We start from the raw sequence: 24,349 nt of genomic DNA on the forward strand, positions 1-24,349 counted from the left end.
AAAAGGAACAAGCGCTGTTAGACCTATATAATTATATGGGTCAAAAATTATGGTGCACAAACACACTGCATGTGGTGAAGTACCAGAGATACTGTATTTTTAACCAGAGTGCATATCACTATACATTAGCTGTGTGAAGATAGTTATATTAACTTTAGTTAAAACTGGGATCTGCTTGCTAATTCTGTGTACGTGTCAGCTCAACCACATCTTCCACCTTTAATTGAAACTGGGATCTGCTTGCTAATTCTGTGTATGTGCTTTTGGTGATCTATGCTGCCTTCAAATTCTTTACCTCTGTCCATATCACAGTGATGTTTATTTTACGTTCTTATTGTCTATATCTAAATTATGAGCTGTTCCTATCTTTACGGCTCTGACCTTAATGCTCTCTTGCTGTGTCTTGTAGTGAGCCTTGGTGTGAGAAGTTCATTCTGTTAGTCAGGATTAGGGATGAGCTTCGAGTTTGAGTCAAACTCATGTTCGACTCGAACATCGGCTGTTCGCAAGTTTGCCGAACAGCGAACAATTTGGGGTGTTCGCGGCAAATTCGAGTGCCACGGAACACCCTTTAAAAGTCTATGGGAGAAATCAAAAGTGCTAATTTTAAAGGCTTATATGCAAGATATTGTCATAAAAAGTGTTTGGGGACCTGGGTCCTGCCCCAGGGGACATGGATCAATGCAAAAAAAGTTTTAAAAACGGACGTTTTTTCAGGAGCAGTGATTTTAATGCTTAAAGTCAAACAATAAAAGTGTTATATCCCTTTAAATTTCGTAACTGGGCGGTGTCTATAGTATGCCTGTAAAGGGGCGCACGTTTCCCATGTTTAGAACAGTCTGACAGCAAAATGACATTTCAAAGGAAAAAAAGTCATTCAAAACTACTCACGGCTATTGCATTGCCCGTCCGACAATACACATAGAAGTTCATTGATAAAAACGGCATGGGAATTCCCCACAGGGGATCCCCGAACCAAAATTTAAAAAAATGATGTGGGGGTCCCCCTAAATTTCATACCAGGCCCTTCAGGTCTGGTATGGATTTTAAGGGGAACCCCGCGCCAAAATAAAAAAAAGGCGTGGGGTTCCCCCAAAAATCCATACCAGACCCTTATCCGAGCACGCAACCTGGCAGGCTGCAGGAAAAGAGGGGGGGACGAGAGAGCACCCCCCCCTCCTCCTGAACCGTACCAGGCCACATGCCCTCAACATTGGGAGGGTGCTTTGGGGGTAGCCCCCTGGCCGGTGGTTGTGGGGGTCTGCGGGCGGGGGGCTTATCGGAATCTGGAAGCCCCCTTTAAGAAGGGGCCCCCCAGATCCCGGCCCCTCCCTGTGTGAAATGGTAAGGGGGTACAAAAGTACCCCTACCATTTCACTAAAAAAACTGTCAAGAAATGTTAAAAATGACAAGAGACAGTTTTTGACAATTCCTTTATTTAAATGCTTCTTCTTTCTTCTATCTTCCTTCATCTTCTTCTGGCTCTTCTGGTTCTTCCTCCGGTGTTCTCGTCCAGCATCTCCTCCGCGGCGTCTTCTATCTTCTTCTCCTCGGGCCGCTCCGCACCCATGGCATGGGGGGTGGCTCCCGCTCTTCTCTTCATCTTCTTCTCTTCTTCATCTTCTTCTCTTCTTCATCTTATTCTCCGGGCCGCTCCGCACCCGTGCTGGCATGGTGGGAGGCTCCCACTGTGTGACGCTTCTCCTCGTCTGACGGTTCTTAAATAACGGGGGCGGGGCCACCCGGTGATCCCGCCCCCCTCTGACGCCCCTCTTTTCCTGCGGCCTGCCAGGTTGCGTGCTCGGATAAGGGTCTGGTATGGATTTTTGGGGGGACCCCACGCCGTTTTTTTTTTGTTTTTTTTTTTTTAATTTTGGCACGGGGTTCCCCTTAAAATCCATACCAGACCTGAAGGGCAGTGTATATATATATATATATATATATATATATATATATATATATATATATATATATATATATATATATATATATATATATATATATATATATCACCCTCACTCCTGACTTCACCTTTATTACTGCACGTATCTGCTCCTGCTAATTCTGAACCCATATACCAATAAAACCTGCAGGCCACTGGGACGTGTCCCCCCACATAAGTCACAATCCCATATCACCTCTCTCACCCTTCTGCTTCTACTAACTTCTGGAGATATTTCCCCAAATCCTGGACCACCATCATTTACTTTCGGCCAACATACCCAGCACCCCTCATCCTATGATAGCAGCCACAATCCACACAATCTCATTTCTATTCCTCTTCAGCCTAGAACCAGCCTCCCCTTCTCCTGTGCCCTTTGGAATGCCCGCTGTTTGTAACAAACTCACCACTGTCCATGACCTATTTATCACAAACTCCCTGAACCTACTTGCAAGTACTGAGACCTGGATTCAAGAATCTGACCTTCCTTCTCCTGCTTCTCTCTCCTATGGCGGCCTCCTGTGGACTCTCCCAGGCCTAGTGGACGGAACTGAGGTGGTGTTGGAATCCTCCTATCCCCTCAAAGCACTTTTCAGGTTCTTCATCCACCCCCCTCTCTGTCCCTCTCCTCATTTGAAGCTCACTGTATTCGGCTATTTTCTCCAGTTTCATTGAGAATTGCTGTGATCTATCGCCCCCCTGGACCGGTATCAAACTTCCTTGACGACTTCTCTGCCTGGCTACCCTACTTTCTCTTTTCTGAAATTCCAACAATCATTCTTGGTGACTTCAACATCCCTGTTAATCTTAACACTCCCGCTACTTCTAAGCTGCTGTGCCTAACCTCCTCTTTTGACCTAAAACAATGGACAAGCGCTTCTACTCACACTGTTGGCAACTGCCTTGACCTCATATTCTCCTACCTATGCACTCCGCACAACCTCTCCAATATTCTTTTTCCTCTCTCTGATTACCACCTTATTAGATTCACTCTTTCCTCATCTTCCTCCTTGCCTACCAACTACCAAACTACTCGTAGAAACCCTCGCCATCTTAACCCTACTCTTCTTTTTTCAGCTACAGATTGTCTACATGACAAAATCTCATCCTTGCCCTGCCCCAGCTTGGCCACTTCTGTCTACAACAGTTCACTGTCATCCACCCTGGATACCTTGGCCCCCCTCACTACGCACAGATTTAAGCCCGACCGCTACAACCCTGGCAGACAAACAATACCAAAAGCGTCAAAAAAATGTAGCCGCGTTCTTGAGCATCTGTGGCGTAAAACTAGTCACAGCAAGATTTCAGCCAATATAAATCTGCCCTCCAAAAATACCATTCCTGCCTGCACACTGACAAACAGACCTACTTTATCACTCTCATTAACACCCTCTCACGCAGTCCCCATCAACACTTTTCTACCTTTACCACTCTACTTCGTCCTCCATTACCCCCACCCACCAACTTACTCACTGCCCAGGAGATTGCTAATCACTTCAAAAATAAGATTGAGACAATTAATCTCGTGATCTTCGCTCTACAGATATCTCCCTCACTTTACACTCCTTGTCCTCCTGCACAATCAATACTTCCCTTTTTTAACCTAGCTACTATAGAGGAAGTCACTAAACTTTTTTCTAATGCCCACCTAACCTCCTGCCCCCTGGACTGTGTTCCTTCGCAAATACTGCGGTCACCATCTGACTCAATCCTACACTCCTTAACTCATATCTTCAACCTCTCACTCTCTACTGGCATTTTCCCCAACCCTTTAAAACATGCGCTAGTCAGTCCCATACCAAAAAAGGCCTCAGACCCCACCAATCTTAACAACCTAAGACCCATCTCTTTACTCCCTTTTGCCTCCAAGCTCCTTGAACGTTTAGTCTACAACCGACTGAGCGACCACCTCATTGAGAATAACCTTCTTGATCCCCTTGAGTCTGGATTTCGCCCACAGCACTCCACAGAAACTGCCCTCCTAAAACTCATATGCTGATGACACCCAAATCTATCTCTCTGCCCCTCAGCTCACCCCATCAATCTCCTCGCGCATCACTGATCTACTAACAGACATATCAGCCTGGATGTCAAACCGCTTCCTCAAACTGAATCTAAAACTGAGCTCTTAATATTTCCTCCCCCATGTGCCCCCTCCCCTGACTTCTCTGTCAAGATCAATGGCACATATATCAGTCCGTCCCCACATGCCAGGGTGCTCGGGGTAATCTTAGACTCTGAACGGTCCTTTCAGGCCCACATACAATCCCTGTCCAAATCATGCTGCCTTAGCCTCCGCAAGATTTCCAGAATACGCCCCTTTTTAACTAATGACACCACCAAGCTTCTAATTCACTCCCTGGTTATCTCTCACCTCGACTACTGCAACTCCCTCCTCATTGGATTACCTTTACATAGACTATCCCAACTTCAGTCTATAATGAATGCCGCTGCAGGACTCATCCACCTTACCAACCATTCAGTGTCCTCCACCCCTCTCTGCCAATCCCTCCATTGGCTTCCACTCACCCAACGAATAAAATTCAAAGTACTAACAATAATTTATCCATAACTCTGCCCCCAGCTACATCACTAACCTAATCCCAAAATACCAACCAAGCCTCTCTCTTCGGTCGTCCCAAGACCTCCTGCTCTCTTGCTCCCTTGTCACCTCCTCCCATGCTTGCCTCCAGGATTTCTCCAGAGCTTCTCCCATCCTTTGGAACTCCCTACCCCAATCTGTCCGACTGTCCCCTAATCTATCCGTCTTTAGGCGATCCCTGAAAACCCTTCTCTTCAAAGAAGCCTATCCTGCTTCTAACTAACACTGTTTTGCTTCCTCCATCAGCTCATCCCCCCACAGCTGTTACCTTTTGTATCAATTGACCCTTCCTTTTTAGATTGTTAGCTCTAACGAGCAGGGCCCTCTGATTCCTTTTGTACCAAATTGTAATGTAACTGTAATGTCTGCCCTCATGTTGTAAAGCGCTGTAAAACCTGTATAATAATGTAATAAATAATAATAGTTGTTGATTCATCACAAAATGAACTATTGGATATGTTGCAGCATCGGGATTATGGACTTAATAACCAGAGTATATAGATTTGGGGATATGTTTTTTTTTATTTTCTTGTTATTCATTTGAATTCACAAGAAGTTTGTGTTGCAGTATCTTAAAGTGGTTGTAAAGGCAGAAGTTTTTTTTTAATCTTAATTATTCTATGCATTAAGATAAAAAGCCTTCTGTGTGCAGCAGCCCCCTAGTTCTCTCTCTGTCCAGTGCTATCCACGAGTGACTCAGCCGTCCAAGATTCTCCATCCTGATTGGCTGAGACAAAGCAGCGGCCCCATTGGCTGCCACTGCTGTCAATCAAAGTCAGCTAGCCAATCAGGGGAGATAGGGGGCAGGACCCAGTTGGGCCTCCGTGTCTAAATTGACAGAGGGAGCTGTGACTTGGCTTGGCTCACACCCTGCAAGGTAAAGGCACAATGTGCTAGTATGCATCATACTAGCACATTATGTTAACCACTTCCCACCCGCCATATAACAGAATGAGGGGCGGAAAGTGGTTGCATTATCTTGACTGGGTGTCGTATGGTGTCCAGCAGGATAAGCCGCTAGTGCGCGCCCACGGAGGCACGCGGGACGATCGGGATGTCGCATGTCCCCCGGACACAGTTTACCACGTGATTGGCTGTGTCCAATCGGAGGTGCGCACTGCGGTAATCGGGGATGGCGCGTGTCCCTCAGACCACGTGATCGGCTGTGTCCAATCACAAGCGTAAACAAAGAGCGGTTACTAGGAGATCTCTGCTTCTTCTCCTCACACACCGATCGTGTGAGGAGAGAGCAGGGATCAATGAGTAGATTACTACTTTACAGTTCCTGTTACACTTTACTGTGCACCACACGGCCCCCCCAATAAAGAGAACCTGTCAGCAGAGTACTGTCACACAGCCTATCTGTCACACAGGACCGCCATCAGTACCGTCACACAGGTCCGCCATTAGTACCGTCACACAGGCCCGCCATCAGTGACCTGTCGGTACCACCAGCAGTAGTGTCACACAGGCCTGCCATCAGTACCGCCATCATGTCCCAAAGATTTTTCACACCTGAGGAGGCATATAACATCCTTAATATATTGGATAATGAGAGCAGCAGGGAGCTCTTTAATCCGATTCTGGTTTGGAATACGAGCCAGTAGAGAGTAGTGGATCGGGGACTTGGGGAGTCAGCGGAGGAAACCGTCCCTCCTAAAAGAATAAGGAGATCAGGACCAAGATCAGAAGACCTGCCTACCACCAGCACCACCAGACCCGAGGAAGAGGAGACCTGTACTGCAATTACACACCCAACCCAAAAAATCCGGGCCCAGTTCTACCTTCCCCATGCCCTGGAAAACTCCTTATGGTTGCCTGCCGGCTCAAGGTCAGCTATAATCCCCCCTTTCACCGCACAGCCAGGTGTGCAGTCCAACTCTACAAATTTTTCTCAGTTAGATTATTTTTATTTGTTTTTCCCAGAAGATTTGCTGCAGCATATGGTGGACCAAACACATCTCTTTGCAGAGCAATTTATTGCCTCCAACCCCAATTCATCCTACGCCCGTACGTTTCATTGGCGATGTCTTACACTAGACAAGTTCAAATTGTTTTTCGGCTTTACATTTAATATAGGGCTTACAAAGAAGAACAAACTGCATGCCTACTGGTCCACCCACCCCATCCACCACATGCCGATTTATTCTGCTGTCGTGTCCAGGACACGATATGACATGATCATGCATTTCCTACATTCAATGACAACTCCCAGTGCCCTCCCCGAGATCATCCCAACCACGATAATATGTATAGACTGATACGGGGGCGTGTCCAATATGGCCAGTGAAGCAGATGCACATTGAGTGAGCTCCTGGTTATTCTCCTGCTTTTCATCCATTTCCCTGCGGGTTGGGCGCTGAAACCTGCCTATTAAGGAGGGGATTCTAGACGAGACCGGAATGACCAAGGTGAAGGGCACCTTGGCTTCCCGCAAATCCCACTGCACGCCAAAAACTAAAAATGGAGCGGGACCCCCTCCTGCCATAGCAGCTCACATGGCGTCCCAAATGGAGGACTCGGACCCAGCACTGCGTGAACAGTCCAACTTTGATGCTCTGATGCAGGCGATCATAACCTGCTAGACTACCCTCATGGGTAAAATTTAATCCATGCAGCTGGATATCAGCCTACTCCGACAGGATATGGACTGCTTCTGCACTAGGCTGACAGAAGCTGAATGTGGGGGACACATTGCAGACCAAAATGAAGAAAATAAAAAGTCCCCGCGCAGTGGAATATTACTCTGGAGATGTTTTCTAGAACTGCTGCCACTACCAATTACTTCCACTAGGTGGAGTATAGTGCTGAAAAAAAGAAAGGAGTAGATATGGCGCTGTTCTAAGCCTGATAAGGTTCAGGTGTGTTCTACTCCCCAAAAGGGGAGGAAGGGGTTATAGGTGGGGAGAGAAAATGTGAATTAATTAGTGCCTGTTAGATGAGTATCTACAACCCAAAAGAATGTCAGATGCACTGTGCCTATGTGCTCATTATAGAAATGAAATACAATTGGAAAATAAACATAAAAATAAAAACATGAAAATAAAAATAAAAAATAAATAATAAAATAGGTGGAAACTCTTATGTGAAATGTCAGGCTGTATGCCTGGCTAAATAGAAAGTGCAGTGTGAAACATACCAATTTGTTTATGTAGTAAATAGATTTAATACAACAAATCATTATTAATTAAAATGACCATAAATGCAATATGTTCATACAATTAAATATACAAAGTGTTGGTGTGCATAAACAAGTGAACACGTGAATAATACAATTTTTTCCATCAGCTCATCCCCCACAGTTATTACCTTTTGTCTCCACTTGACCCTCCCTTCTAGATTGTAAGCTCTAACGAGCAGGGCCCTCTGATCCCCCCCCTGTATTGATTTGTATTGTAAGTGTACTGTCTGCCCCATGTTGTAAAGCGCTGCGCAAACTGTTGGCGCTATATAAATCCTGTATAATAATAATAATAAAAGTGCTGTTGTGCCAGTAAAGGAATCCATTTTGGCTCTGGTGGGCTTTTCAATGAATAAACACTCATAAACAGTGCGTGCCTTATTCGTGCTCCTATAGTGATTGCACTCACCAGATCCTCCACCCCCTCTTGGGGTCTCGCACATCCACAGTATATGCCACTGTGTAGCAGTATAGGATAACTCCGTCTTTATTGTTGGCTATGGCGAGATTCCATTATGGAAAGAGAAAAAAGGGGAGCCCACATAGCGTATTGGTGTATACGTTTAAGAAGGTACTCACATTCGGAAAGGGTATAACAAGCATATATTGCTGACACTATCTCAGTGACAGGAAGTGATGCAAGGTCGTATGCTGACTCCGCCCTACGCGTTTTGTTACTCTGACGTCATCTGGAGCGTGCATAGTACTTGCTAAAGTTCCTGTTTATAGTAATTTGGTGTTTTGCATAATGTATAGTAATTACGGCCACCATTTTTGGAGTGATATTGCAGACAGTAGTCTCGTCGGCCATTTTGGGTGTGATCTGCAGACTGAAGCCTTTTATGTGGATAAGGGTTGTGTAGGGCGGAGTTAGCATACGACCTTGCATCACTTCCTGTCACTGAGATAGTGTCAGCAATATATGCTTGTTATACCCTTTCCGAATATGAGTACCTTTTATACACCAATAAACCAGGTTATTATACAGTATTACGCTATGTGGGCTCCCCTTTTTTCTCTTTCCATAATGGAATCTCGCCATAGCCAACAATGAGCCCGGTTTCACACATGTGTGGTGCGAATTGAAGCTGCGGTTTCACTGCGCAGAGAAAAATCAGTTGTTCAGCGGTTCGTCAGCGTTTTAGCTGCGGATCAGCTGCAAATTCGGAAGTAACCCGTGAGTGTCTAATTATAGATGCGAATTTCGAGCAGGCCAATCACTTGTTATCTATTTGTGAGGCTGCTTATAAAAAGCTTGATTTTTCTGGACACTTCCTGGTTGTCCAGGAGTCTGTATTGTGTGGGTTATTTTTGTTAGCAAAATGTGTGCTGCTCTGCCTATGATAATGCCAACAGTTGTTGCTGTAACAGCAGCAATCTTGCTGGAAGTAGAGAAGAGGAGAAGGGGGAGGAGAATAAGATACCGGGTGCATCCCATACTAGCAAATAGGGATGAGAGAGGCCAGTTCTTGATCCTGTATGAATACCTCCGTGGGCATGAAGAAAAATTTTTTTCAATTACACGCGCATTTCAATAACTAGGTGAGTAATTTATTTGCCAAACAATAATTTTAAAAACATATTTCCATAGTAGGGGAGATTTGAAAAAGACACTGGTCCATCAAGTCTAACCTATGTGTGTGACTTTATGTCAGTGTTATAATTTTAAAAAGCGTGATGTTCCCGCCCCCCAACCCCCCCCCCCCCCAAAATCCATACCAGAATATTATCAGAGCATGCAGCCTAAAAGGCCATGAAAAGGGGGGGAGTGAGCACCCCCTTCCTGGACCAAACCAGGCCATATGCCCTTAACATGTGTAGTGTGTTTTGTGCCCCCCCCCCCCTCAAAAAAAAAAAAACACCTTGCCCCCAAGTTGATGAGGACAAGGTGCTTTGTGTGGGGGGATCCCACAACATTTTGTTGTCCAGTTTGTGACCAGACAATTGTTATTGTTAAATTCAGCTGCCAGTGGCTAAACATTTGTCCAAATGATGACACAACTGCAAATGACGTTATATCTTATTTGTTATGCCACTTCTTTAACATACATTTTTATTTTGATAAAGGATGCAGGCCTTCTTACAAATAAGAATGTTCTTAAACACTTACCTTAGTATTTAGAAAAGTGTATGTAAAAATCTAATCTAATCTAATAAAAGACTCATTTTTGAATTAGTTATGACGAATTACTTGGATTAAACTCCCCTCACTTGGAGCGTGAGAACACGTGCTACAGACCAAGTATCCAGCCTGCTGAAAGATTACTGATCACATTAAGGTATTTTTCACCACTGATGTCCTTTGTCATGTGAATGTAGGAGAATGCAATATTTTTAATTTTGAACTTTTCAAACATGTGTCATTCTAAATATATAACCCGACAAAAGTTGGCGTAATAATTATTTATTCAAGTATACTTAAAAAAATTATAAAATTGGCACATGTAGCCAACATAAATTAACATTCAACAAAAACAAAAAATATACATGTCTCTCAAGTAGGCCTCTTGAACATATTTTTCAAAACATGTGTCCTCTTGGTCCTCAACCTTGGACAGACCTCAGAAATCACAGATTGTGATATGTTTTTTTAAAAGGGGCCTCAGTGGAGTAGTGACTGGCGGAAGCCTGGTCATCACGGGCAGTGCTGGGATCTGGCCTAGCCTCGCCATGTTGACTTGTCACATACATACCAGGATTTGGGGGGGGGGGCCTGATTGAAGGAATTGGGGATGGGATGGGATAGGGAATGTTACTGTGTCTAACTTCATATATGGAGGTTGCCTTTTCAAAGCTAGAAGGATAGGATGGGGGATTATAGGGGTAAGGTTTGTGTTGTTCTGGGTAGTGGACGTATCTGGGGTAGTTCAGGGGAGGTCTTGGTGGTGGAACATATGGCACTTGAAATGAAGCTTCCTCACGTGGCTCTGAGAAGGAGTGCAGCACTTGTTCGATAGTGCTTCGCATTTCAAAGTAGTGCTCAGGTTTGACTTTCTTAGAGGGACAAAACTAAGCGCCAGTATAGTATCTGGACATAAAAATGCATCCACCTTTTCAGACATGTTTTTCAACATTTCAAGTAGGCACTCACTTACGTCAGGTTATGATAGAGGTGGTCGCCCTTTGTGGCACTTTGGCTGGCAGAACAATGTGTGCAGGAGCAGAGGAGGGCCCAGGGATAGCCTCTGCCACTGCAGATTGCTCATCTGGGTTGGTTTCCCACAGATTCAAGGAGCTTTGGATTTGTGACAAATCCTCTGTGCCTTCTTCCAAACTAATCTGGGCTTGGGCCTCCGGTTGTGCCTCCTGTTGGTCATCCATCACATCTTGTTCCTCCCAACTAGCTTCTGTCCTGTTAAGAAAAAAAAGAGTGTAACTTAACTAGGCATAATCAAAGTTAAGAGGTTTGCAGATACATAGATGATATAGATGAAAACTTACTCCCTAATCTCCACAATGGGTTGCAGAAAATCTAAGTCTTTGGCAAACATATAGGGTACCCTAGGCACTGCCCCCGAGCCACTCCTTGCTTCTGTGAGATGGCGTATATATTTGCGGTAAGCATCACGCATGCTGCGCCACCTTGTCTGTAAGTAATGCACTAAAAAACAAATAAATAAAATTAATTTTATTTATGTCTGCTTTTAGGTACCTAGCAACAGGAAATTCGTTTGGAAGTTTGCACTTTGAATTTAAGGTTGGGAAATCAACTATTAGTGGCATTGTTAATCAAACCTGCCTAGTCATATGGGAAGAACTGAAGGATTTGGTTATGAAGAAGCCAAACAAACACGAATGGTTGCAAGTAGTGGAGCTATTCTGGCAGCATTGCAACTTCCCCAACTGTCTGGGAGCCATTGATGGGAAGCACATCCGCACCCTCAAGCCTCCAGCTAGTGGTAGCCAATATTTTAATTATAAGAAATATTTTTCGTTGGTATTAATGGCAGTGGCAGACGCAAATTATAAATTTCTTTATATTGATGTGGATTCTTATGGCAGCAGCTCGGATTCTAGTGTATTTTCACATTCCTCATTTGGCCGCATGCTGCGTGAGAATACACTAGACTTGCCCAGTCATTCTCCCCTGCCCAGAACAACAGATCCTTCCCTCCCACATGCATTTGTAGGAGATGAAGCGTTTACACTTGCAGAGCACATGCTCAGGCCTTTTTATAGTCACTCTTTGACAGCAGAAAAAAGAGTGTTCACTAGGGCTCACTAGGGCACGACGAGTAGTTGAATGTGCATTTGGGATACTATGCAATAAGTGGAGATTCATGCATACATCAATAAATCTCAGTATTGCTATCAGTGCTGTTAAAGCAGCCTGTGCACTGCACAACTATGTGCGTGAACGTGACGGATATCTATTTGAGGATTCCCTGAGCCATAACATGGAGGCGGCACAGTGGAATGTTACTAGGGGCACCACTAGTGGTACACATATTCGTGGTGAATTCCAAAACTTCTTTATGTCGCCACCTGGGGAGGTGCCTTGGCAGATGAATTCTATCTAATCAGAAAAAGTGTGTATTGGTTTGCATTATATTATCAGGGCCTTGACAAAGTGAAAAGTGTGCTGTAACAAATAATGCTTTTTTTCATACTTTTTGTTTATTTAAATAAAAATAATGTTGTTCACATTTGCATTGTATATTCTTTTGCTAGCCAAAGCGAATCTTAGCTTATTAATTAATTTAGGGACCCCTCCGTCGCTGTCTGACGCCGTTATGTGCACAGTGTTGAGGGCATGTGGCCTGGTATGGATTTGTGGGCAAACACACGCTGTTGTTTTTTATAATGTTAGAATAAAAATGGCCAACATAACTAAACAATAGGACAGCATCTACAGGTAGTGAAAGGGAATAAAAAACTTACATTTGGCAGCCTATACTTGGGATGAGCACATGCTCCACTCTGGCAAGATGATTCTGGCAATTTCCAGCCATGCATGTTTTTTTAACAACGTTGTTCTTATATTTAGGATGCCGGGTGTCATAAATCATCGGTTTATCCCTCACAAGTCTGATCAGCTCCTCACAATCCACGGATTCCTTCGCCTTTGAAACTTTTCTACCCCTTTTTGCCATGCTTGCTCCGGTCACCACACCAAAACAGACAGGGGAGGAACTGGAAGAGGGGGAGGTGTAGGAGGAGGGGAGATCATTTCTGTTCACACCGCAACACAGCTGCGAATCAGATGCGTGCCCATAGAAGATAATGGGCTTGTAATTCGCACCGCAATGACCAGAAAACGCACACGTTTTTTGTGCAATGCGCAGTGCAAATGCATCGCACATATGTGAACCAGCCTCATTCAAATGAATTTAGTTTAAAATGTCCTGCGAATTGGATGCGTTGTAAGCCGCATCTAATTCGCATAGTTGTGAACCCGGGCTAAAGACGGAGTTATCCTATACTGCTACACAGTGGCATAACTGTGGATGTGTGAGACCCCAAGAGGGGGTGGAGGATCTGGTGAGTGCAATCACTATAGGAGCACGAATAAGGAACGCACTGAGTGTTTATTCATTGAAAAGCCCACCAGAGCCAAAACGGATTCCTTCACTGGCACAACAGCACTTTTATTGTATTATTAGTCACGTGTTCACTTGTTTATGCACACCAGCACTTTGTATATTTATTTAATTGTATGAACATATCGCATTTATGGTCATTTTAATTAATAATGATTTGTTGTATTTATCTATTTACTACATAAACAAGTTGGTATATTTCACACTGCACTTTCTATTTAGTCAGGCATACAGCCTGACACACATTTCACATAAGAGTTTCCACCTATTTTATTTTGTATTTTTATTTTCATGTTTTTATTTTTATGTTTATTTTCCAATTTTATTTCATTTCTATAATGAGCACATAGGCACAGTGCATCTGACATTCTTTTGGGTTGTAGATACTCATCTAACAGGCACTAATTAATTCACATTTTCTCTCCCCACCTATAACCCCTTCCTCCCCTTTTGGGGAGTAGAACACACCTGAACCTTATCAGGTTTAGAACAGCGCCATATCTACTCCTTTCTTTTCTTCAGACCAAAATGAAGACCCTGGAGGCAAGGGCGGAAGATGCGGAGAACCGCAACCGGCAGAATAATCTTCGCATTGTGGGGCTACCTGAGGGTATTTAAGGCTCTGACCCAACGGCCTTTACAGAACACCTGTTGCGCGCCCTCCTACCATGTGCACATTTCTCTGGCTTTTTTTTTGTGGAGAGTGCACATAGGATGCCTACTGCCCGAGAACTCCTCCACGTACATTTATCCTCCGGCTCCTGAATTTCAGGGGACAGTGACCTGGTCCTGAGAAAGCAAGGAAGGTTGATGGGCTGCGCCAAGAGGGAGCGAAACTCATGTTCTTCACCCGGAAGCTCCAACGCTCATTTGACCACGTGAAGCTCAACCTGCGCAACAAAAAGATCAAGTATAGTATGCTGCTCCCAGCTCGGCTGCCGATGCAAGATGGTGAGTCAGTTCGTTTCTTCACCTCCCCTAAAGATGCGTCGCAATGGTTGGAGAACCTACCTAGAGGGTGATTCTGATCGTAAGCTGCTCTTACATGAGCTCCTTTCTGCTTTTCCCTCCTCTACAAAGTTAGCAGAGTTTCCTGTCAGTCCCCCATCTGCCCTGCTCGGCACAGTAGGTGGTTTAGGCCTGACTCTACCTGTGCATGTGAACAGCAGTCTCCCACCTGTCTGGGCCCATTAACATCCTAGAGAGCTATCCTCGCTCCTGTGTATACAGTTGGTAGAGTGGGGATCTAATTCTGACAAAGTTTGTAACCAGTTTAAGTTTTGTGCCCCTGGAGCAATCCGGGAGAATTATAGATCTGCAGGGACCGTTAATCCTTATTTTCCTTACAGCTGGACTCTCTGTGTAAGAACTGACACTTTGGTGCTCCACTGTTCACAATCCTCAATGGCAGTTGCCATGTTTTTTTTGGGGAGGAAGGCACGCCGAAGTTCGGGGGGTGGTGCCGGGTGGGGGGATGGGGGTATTACCGATGTAAGCTATTTCACTTCAAGTTAGTTATTTTTCTTTTTTTTCCTTTTTATTTGGTTTTAAAATGTGTGGTTCTGATCTCCTTCCACTAGGTGGCGCAGGAACTCTTTTAACTATGCTAACACACAACTTATTATTGAAATGTCTGCTGAAATAATGTTATATGTCTATGTATTGCTGGTGCTGCTCTGGAATCCCCAGGTCTCTATTAAACAGCAGTGATGGCTCCCCTTACCATTTATATCTTAGAAATGTTTGTGGCCTGAACTCAAAGATTAAAAGATTGCTGGTGTTAAATTACCTAAAAAAAAAAAAAAATGTTCCCCATATATGTATATTGCAGGAGACGCATCTGTTGGGGAGCAGGATACTGATTTTTAAGAAACCCTGGGTGGGTTCCTTTACCTTTTCTCCTTTTTTCCAGGGGTGTCCGTATCCTGAGCCACAAGTCCCTTCAGTGTACTCTCCTGAATCTACATCTTGATCTAGAAGGGAGATATGTGGCCCTCCATGCACTATGTGATAGACTTGAGCTGCTGATCGTGGGGCTATAAATGCCTCCCCCGGCCACCCTTAATATTCTTCATAAATTAACACCATTGTTAGCTCTCTACCCCACGGCTGGTGTTTTACTAGCTGGGGACTGAATATGACTCAGAACCCTGGCCTAGACAGATTTAACTCGGACTAAGCTTTTGACTCTCCCCTATCTCATTGGACAGAGGTATATGGTCTTGATGTGTGGCAGTGGAGATACCCAAACGAAAAGCAGTTTACTTGACACTCTGTAACTTATGCTTCCTTATCTAGGATTGACCTATTCTACGTCAGTGACTCTCTGCTCTCCCATACTCAAGAGGTGGGAATTCTACCGCGTGGTATTTCAGATCACACTCCGCTATTGGTGAGGTTTAAAACAGATTCACCAGCTGGGTCTAGCCTATGGAGACTGTCTGGCTTTTGGATTACAGATGAACGTGTGGCCCCTGAGATTGCGGGAGAGCTGGAGGTGTACTGGGAACACAATATAGGTACAGCTACCCCACCGATGCTTATAAGGCGTACACTTGGGGTCAATACCAAATGGTTATTAGCAAGGTTAGAAAGGACATGGGTCTTGCATTGGTCTGAAGGTATTTTTGGACCAGATAGTTTCCAACACTACCTGACCACCGCGCACACTAGGCTGGGTGCCCCTATAACCCTTAAAGAGGTACAAACTGCAGTTGCCTCACTCCAGTCTGCCGAGACCTGATGGAATACCGGCGGAATTCTATAAGACTAATAGTGAGCTTGTCATTCCTCAATTTCATGCCCTATTGCTGATACTGTTGGGGGAGGGCTGCCTTCCACCCTCTCAGAGGCGGTGATTGTGGTGGTCTCTAAACCTAATAAAGGCCCTGAGCTATATGCGTCTTATTGCTCCTTAATGTTGATGCCAAAATGGTTACCAAAATCCTAGCGAACTGGCTTAACTTGGTTATCCTCTCCCTAATACATGGCGATCAAACGGGCCTTATGCCGGGCAAGGGCACCGATATAAATCTACGCCGTCTATATACAAATATATCACAGGTGACTAGTGCGGAGTCCCAGGGTGTTGTATCCTCTCTATATGCCGAGAAGGCTTTCGACTTGGAGTGGGAGTTCTTTGGCGAGTGCTTGAGAGATTCAACTTTCGGCCCAAGTTTATTTCCTGGATACAATTATTATATAAAAAAACCCTCAGCTAGAGTTAGGACTAATGGTATCCTTTCACCGAATATCTCCCTATGTAGAGGCACCAGGCAGGGCTGCCCCTTGTCCCCAGGGCTATTTGCCCTGGCCATGGAACCCTTGGCTATCCTAATTAGGTCATCCGGCTATAATTAAAGGGATAACAGTGGAACCACTGACTGAGAAACTCTCCCTATATGCAGATGACGCCCTTCTTTATCTCCTAGATGCATCTACCTCTCTAGAAGCAACTCTAGGCTTATAAATCATTATGGATCTTTCTCAGGTATCCAGATCAACTGGACCAAAGCCATACTTTTCCCATTGTCCCAATCGATTCCCCCTTTAGCAGCTCATATACCTTTGACCTGCGTTACTAAGTTTAGGTATTTGGGAATTGAAGTAAGCAGGAACATTGCTTGTACCCAACAGATAATGTATACCCAGTCCTCCAACAACTCACATCCAGTTGCCAGATTTGGAAGTCCCCACCCCTTTCACCGGTTGGAAGGATTAACCTGCTTAAAATGACGTTTCTCCCAAAGTTCCTTTATGCATTTCGCAATACTCCATTTCCCATTCCTAACTCCTTCCTTCAGAAATTGGACCAAATGGTGAACACTTTTATCGGGGCAGGGTCCGCCCTTAGGGTTGCTAAGGCAACCTTACAACTTCCTCTTTCCCTTGGTGAACTGGCACTTCTCTGTTTTAAGCAATACTACTGGGCAGCAGTTATGGTGACAGTGCGATGGTGGTTCAACCAAACCCATATCAATCCCTCTGTAAATTTAGAAATGAATAAAAAGATATTGGCGCTCAGAACTATGAAGCAAAATACGGTAAAATAAATAAAAATCATATATGGTATAGTAATGGTAAATTAAGCCGGGTAATCCATAAAACACATAAAGAAATAGTACTAGATGTAAATACTTTCAAACATAAAAAAAAGTCCATAGTTCAGGAAAGTCCATTGAAGAAAAAATGGTTGAAAGATACCGGATGAAGGGATTTCTTATTCAGCACGGTATAGGGCTATTCACGAAGGGCAGCTCTTCTATGGAGTGAAGTCAGCTCGAAACCATCAAAGAAAAACAAAAGGAGAGGAGCGCCTCTAAGTAAAAGGTTTATTTCAATTAACAAGATAAAAAGTAGCCACTTACATTTGGAAATACAACGGTGCTCTAGGCAGGAGGTGTATCAGAAAAAAGTGGTGTGGGGGGAGCCGGTTCCCAAGAATGTCCCAAATCCGTGCTGCAGTACGGCAGGGAGCCAGGACGGAACACAGGCAGTCCTGCAGAGGAGAGGAGCAGCCAACCCGTGGAAGCAGCCTGTGACGTCAATGACTGTGGAGAACACAGCGCGTTTCAGAGCGTGCGCAAGGTCCATGAGGACCTCTTATATAGAAGAGATATTGGGGTCTATATATACTCTGTAATGGGTACATAACATGCTTAAAAGGGTGACCATATATAAAAACAATAGCACCACCTTAGAGCAGCTATAATGAAAAACATATAATAGTGCAAATCCATGTGGAAAATACAAATAAAAATTATATATGTATATATAATAAAAAATAAAATTATATATAATAAAAGAAAACTCAAAATTATTCTCCAATTTAGAAAAGAGAGAAGTGACGACTAGCACTGAAGGGGCTACCATGTCTAGACAAAGAATATTAATAAAAATGAAATTTAACAAAAATAAAAATAAAAATATAAAAATAAAATCATGAAGTGATGTACTAGAAAGAGGGCAAAATGGATACTATAAAATTGGGATCAAATGAAATAGGTGCATGTGCATCTAAACACACCAAACCAAGATGACTGAGTGGTGTGCAAGATGTGCTAAGTAGCATGCACACATACACACATTACACCCATCCAAAGTGGCTAGTAAAGACGTATTTAATACGCAGGATGTACTACGTGTGCATGCATCTATTGTCACACGCACACATACATGCTGCCATAAATACATAAAATGGGATAATAATAATTACTAAATAACCAATATAATAGGTAACCAGATGTAAACCCAGTGAAGTAATCAAAAAGAGAATTAAAAAATTATTACATTAAAAGAATAGTGTTGACCTCAAGTTCCTCGTTAAGTCCATTGAGGGCAAGGGTGTCCAGAGTATATCCAGAATGTTTCGCGTTCACATAATCGCGAAAAACGCTCTGCTTCTGATAAGCCCTTAGGTATAGATTCAATGACCCACACACGAAGGCCTACTGTAGACCGAGCATGATGCTTTAAAAAGTGGCGTGGCACGCTATGTTTGTCACAACCTAATTCCACCAATGATGCGATGCTTACCAAACCGTTGTCTTAATGGGCAGATGGTCCGGCCAACATATAACAGCTTACAAGGGCATGTGAGGCAATACACCACATAGTCACTGGAGCAATTGTGGAATTTGTCAAAAAGGAAGAGCCTACCCTTATGGGTGAAGCTCTTTTGTCCATGATTGACAAATCCACAAGTCATACACAACGGCTTGTTACATCTGTACATTCCTATTAAAGGAATGAGACAGAGGGGATCATCTTTTTTCCATTTTAGCTTACTGGGTGCTATTTTGTTTTTTAGTGTAGGAGCCCTTCTATAAGTGACCTTAGGTCTTTGGCACAAAGTGGTGTTCAAGTGGGGGTCCTGCTTTAGAATATTCCAATGTTTGCAGAGTATGTGTTCCATTTTTTTGTATTGACTATGGAACCCTGTAACAAAACGTACCATGGACTCTTCCGGAGGTTTGATGGCCTTAGATTTCTTACCCGGAAGATGGTAGTTATAGGCCTTTTCTATCAATTGCGGTGGGTAGCCTTTTTCAGTGAACTTGTCTTTGAGATGTGAACTCTGAGCAACGTAAGCACAATCTCTAGTACAATTTTGCCTGAGTTTGCAGAACTGTACTTTCGGTATATTGTTTTTCCACAGCGGGTGGTGAAAGCTGGTCGACAGTCATCAACCTGGGTGGGAGAACCGTCCTAGATGATGACAATGTCATCGATATAACGACTGAAAAAAACTATATGTTGGGCAAAAGGGTTATTATTCCAAATGTATTGATTCCCCCAAAGACCCATGGTCAAATTGGCGAAGGATGGGGCAAAGTTGGCTCCCATAGCAGTACCATGGGTCTGTAGGTAGAACTGGCCTTCAAAATGAAAATAGTTATGGGTAAGGCAAAAGGACGTGGCGTCCAAGATAAAAGCAGCCTGTCTGGTATTGAGTATAGGATCTGATAGTAAAAAGTTTTGCACAGCCAGTAGCCCTACATTGTGTGGAATAGACGTATATAAAGAATTTACATCAAGGGATAGCCAGGAGTAACTGTCAGTCCAAGTGTAGGGAGATAAGAGTTCCATCAGATGTGTGGAGTCACATATATATGACTGTAGGGCCTGAGCCAAAGGTTGCAAAAAAGAGTCTACATATAAGGAAATCCACTACTAATGCTGTTCATAGAGGCCACAATAGGTCTACCAGGCAGATTTTGTGCGTCTTTATGCAATTTAGGCAAATGATAAAAATAGGGCGTACTATAGAATTCTTTACGTATAAAGGCAGCCTCTTTTTTTATCAATAACACAATCTGTGATAGCGTGGGTAATAAGGGTCTCTGCTTCAATGCGAAAGGAAGACAGGGGGTCACAGGGCAATTTTTTGTAGGTTTTAGTATCAGAGAGTAACCTCATAGCCTCAGCTACATAAGTGGATTTATCTTGGATGACAATTCCTCCACCCTTGTCGGCTTGCTTAATTAAAAGATCTGGGTTATCTAAAAATTGTTTTAAGGAGATTATTTCTCCGGAAGTGAGATTATGCTGACCATATTTTTTGTTAACTGGTTTTTGGCAGAGTTTTTGGAAATCCGCAAACACTACTCTATAAAAGGCCTCCAAGTAGGACCCCTTAGACTTGGTGGGATAGAAGGAGGATTTAGGTTTTAGTGATGTATGTGCTACTGGGGGAGATGTTTGAAAGTGCTGTGTAAATAGTTCATGATTTGGATCAATATTGGCAAGATCTTCAGCATTAATTTCGTCATCATAAACACTGAAGGAACTGTCAGCAGACTCTTCTAAATTGATCTCTGTTGGAGCTGGGGGGGGGGGGGGGGGTAAAGTTGGAGGCTCAGGAATTTTATTGGATTGTATATGAACTTTTTTAAACTGAGGTTTCTAATGAACTTATTGAGGTCCTTAAAGAGCTGAAAAGAATTGGGTTGTATAGTAGGAGAAAAAGTTAGGCCTCTACTTAGCAGGGAGATGGTCTTCCTTGGTCAATTCATGAGATGATAGATTGAACAGTTTATGGTTTCTGTAGTTTGGCACTGTTGTTTGTTTATTGCGTCCTCCCCTACATCCTCGTCGGTGTGTTTTCTTTTTTGTTGATGTTTTGGGTGGATGCCCCTGTCTAAAAAAGGAGAAAATGAAAGAGAAGTGGAGTGAATGGGGTATTTCACCACTTTGGAAATCGCCAAGCAAGAGATCAAGAGAGGAGGAAGGTGGATTGTTATTGCCACTATTATCACTAATGGAAAGTACAATATCTGAGGTAATAAGTGAAAGGGCTCTAGAACCAGATAAGTTACAGGTGGTAAATGAAGTATTGGAACAAGATGAAACAGGATTAGGAGATTTTGGAGGTATGGAGTTAGTACATGATATAGTGGAGGATATATTAGTATGACCACTAGCTGTCGGTTGGATATTATTGGACTCAGCAGAACTGGTAGTTTACATTGTTAGTAGGTGCATCATTTTTTGGGGGAGGGCCTGGAGGTCTATACCTACTCCTAGGTCTGTGTGGGCAATATTCTTTGGGGTAATGGAAGGGCCCTATGTGGAATAGTATCACTGTTAGATTTCTTGGAAGAGGATACACAATCAATATTGTTGGCAACTACTGAGACCGGACCCTTGTGTTGAGTAGTGTGCGTCTTTTTGGGTATATGATTGAGCACCCTAGAAAAAGGCAACACAGACATAAGGGCTGGTAAGGGATTGTGGTTTTTCCAGGAGAAAACCTTTCCCCGGGAATAATCGTCCAAATCCCTATGGAATTTTTTAATTTTAGTTTCAATGAGGTTGTTCTCTTTTTAGTTTTTGTATTCTTTTTAAGAGTATCTAGCCAGGTAGATGGAATTTTGTGTTGGTGAGCGATAATTTCAGATGAAAGCATTTGTATTTGGTGAACTAACTCATTATATTTGATATGTCTTTGACTGGCAATGACTTCTAGCCACTTAGCGGTGCAAAATTCCGCTATACCTTCCCATTGAGCATTGTGGGAGGTATCTAGAAATGAGCAAGTCTTGAGTACCCTCAAACCTCTAGGAGAAATTTTCTCCTGTAAATATTTCTTTAAGAAAAATTCATCCCACCACTGAGTGTTGGCGGAATGAATGAGTCTCTCTAATTTTTTAAATTTCCCACAAAGGGTGTAACGATCGGATCGTGTAAGTGTACATGTAGTACAAAACAAATCAGAGGGTAAGCTAGTATATAGGGTATCTAGTACCTCAAATTTGTGAAATTCTATCTCATTTATCAATTCCATCATAGTGGAGGAGATTAATAAAACAAAAAGGGGGGGGGGGGGACAAGCCGTTGTGGAGCTTCACCCATAAGGGTAGGCTCTTCCTTTTTGACAAATTCCATAATTGCTCCATGTGGTGTATTGCCTCACATGCCCTTGTAAGCTGTTATATGTTGGCCGGACCATCTGCCCATTAAGACAACGGTTTGGTAAGCATTGCCGTTTGGTGAAATTAGGTTGTGACAAACATAGCGTGCCACGCCACTTTTTAAAGCATCATGCTCGGTCCACAGTAGGCCTTCGTCTGTGGGTCATTGAATCTATACCTAAGGGCTTATCAGAAGCAGAGCGTTTTTCGCGATTATGTGAACGCGAAACATTCTGGATCTACACTCTGGACACCCTTGCCCCCAATGGACTTAACAAGGAACTTGAGGTCAACACTATTCTTTAACCACTTGACAACTGGGCACTTAAACCCCCTTCCTAACCAGACCAATTTTCAGCTTTTGGTGCTCTCACATTTTGAATGACAATTACTCAGTCATGCAACACTGTATCTATATGACATTTTTGTCCTTTTTTTCACACAAATGGAGCGTTCTTTTGGTGGTATTTAATCACCGCTGGGTTCTTTATTTTTTGCACCGTAAAAGAAAAAAGACCGAAAAATCTGTAAAAAAAAATACATTTTTCTTCATTTCTGTTATAATATTTTGCAAATTAGTAATTTTTCTTCATATATTTTGGCCAAAATTTATACCGCTACATATCTTTGGTAAAATTAACCCAAATCGGTGGATATTATTTGGTCTTTTTGTGAAAGTTATAGAGTCCAAAAGCTATGGTGCAAATATCTGAAAATTGATCACACCTGAAGTACTGACGGCCTATCTAATTTCTTGAGACCCTAACATTCCAGAAAAGTACAAATACCCCCCAAATGACCCCTTTTTGGAAAGAAGACATTCCAAGGTATTTAGAAAGATGCATGGTGAGTTTTTTGAAGTTGTAATTTTTTCCCACAATTCTTTGCAAAATCAAGGTTTTTTTTTTACTTTTTTTTTTCCCCACAAAATTGTCATATTAGCAGGGTATTTCTCACACACCGCATATGCATACCACAAATTACACCCCAAAACACATTCTGCTATTACTCCCGAGTACGGCGATACCACATGTGTGAGACTTTTACACAGCGTGGCTACATACAGAGGCCCAACATGCAGGGGAGCACCTTCAGGCGTTCTGGAGCACCCAGGCCAATTTTGACATTTCTCTCCTACATGTAAAAATCATCATTTATTAGCTAGAAAATTACATAGAACCCCAAAACATTATATATGTTTTTTTAGCAAAGACCCTAGAGAATACAATGGCGGTCATTGCAACTTTTTATCTCTCACGGTATTTGCGCAGCAATTTTTTTAACGAGTTTTTTTTGGAAAAAAAACTGTTTTGTGCTTTACAAAAACCAAAACAGTAAAGTTAGCCTAATGTTTTTGCATAATGTGAAAGATGAAGTTACGCCGAGTAAATAGATACCCAACATGTCACCTTTCAAAATTGCACGCGCTTGTGGAATGGCGCTAAACTTTGCTACTCAAAAATCCCCATGGGCGACGCTTTAAAATTTTTTACTGGTTACATGTTTTGAGTTACAGAGGAGGTCTAGGGCCAAAATTATTGCTCTCACTCTACCGATCGCAGCGATACCTCACATGTGTGGTTTGAACACCGTTTTCATATGTGGGCGGGACTTACGTATGCGTTCGCTTCTGCATGCGAGCACACAGGGACAGGGGCGCTTTAAAAATTTTTTTTTTTTTTTTTATTGTTCATTTTACTTTATTTATTTTAGTTTGATGCTTTTTTCCAAAAAAAAAAAAATTTTGACCACTTTTATTCCTATTACAAGGAATATAAACATCCTTGTAATAGGAATATGGCATGACAGGTCCTCTTTACAGTGAGATATGGGGTCAATAAGACCCCACATCTCACCTCTAGGCTGGGAAGCCTGAAATAAAAAAAAAAAAAAACTATCCTGGCTTCGATCGTAGCGGTGAGTCGGTAGAAGCGCAGGAGGGGGGGACATCCCCTCTCGCCTCCCGTAAGAATGATCAAGCAGTGGAACAGCTGCTATGATCATTCTCATGGTGTAGGGAATCGCCGGCTGAAAAAGCTGATATCTGAATGATGCCTGTAGCTGCAACCATCATTCAGATATCTCCGCACAAAGTCAAGGACGTTGTATGACGGCCGGCGGGCGGGAAGTGGTTAAAACGCTTTTTTTTTTTTAACACAAAGTTGTCCATTT

General features: G+C 43.1%; 1 protein-coding gene across 2 annotated transcripts in view; it reads left to right on the forward strand.

Annotated features, from left to right (window-relative positions):
• The window catches only part of TMEM132A (transmembrane protein 132A), a 617,882-nt gene that overhangs the window by 193,043 nt on the left and 400,490 nt on the right, over window positions 1–24,349 (forward strand). The window lies entirely within an intron of this gene.

Source organism: Aquarana catesbeiana, linkage group LG08, assembly GCF_042186555.1.
Source record: "Aquarana catesbeiana isolate 2022-GZ linkage group LG08, ASM4218655v1, whole genome shotgun sequence".
Lineage (NCBI taxonomy): Eukaryota > Metazoa > Chordata > Amphibia > Anura > Ranidae > Aquarana > Aquarana catesbeiana.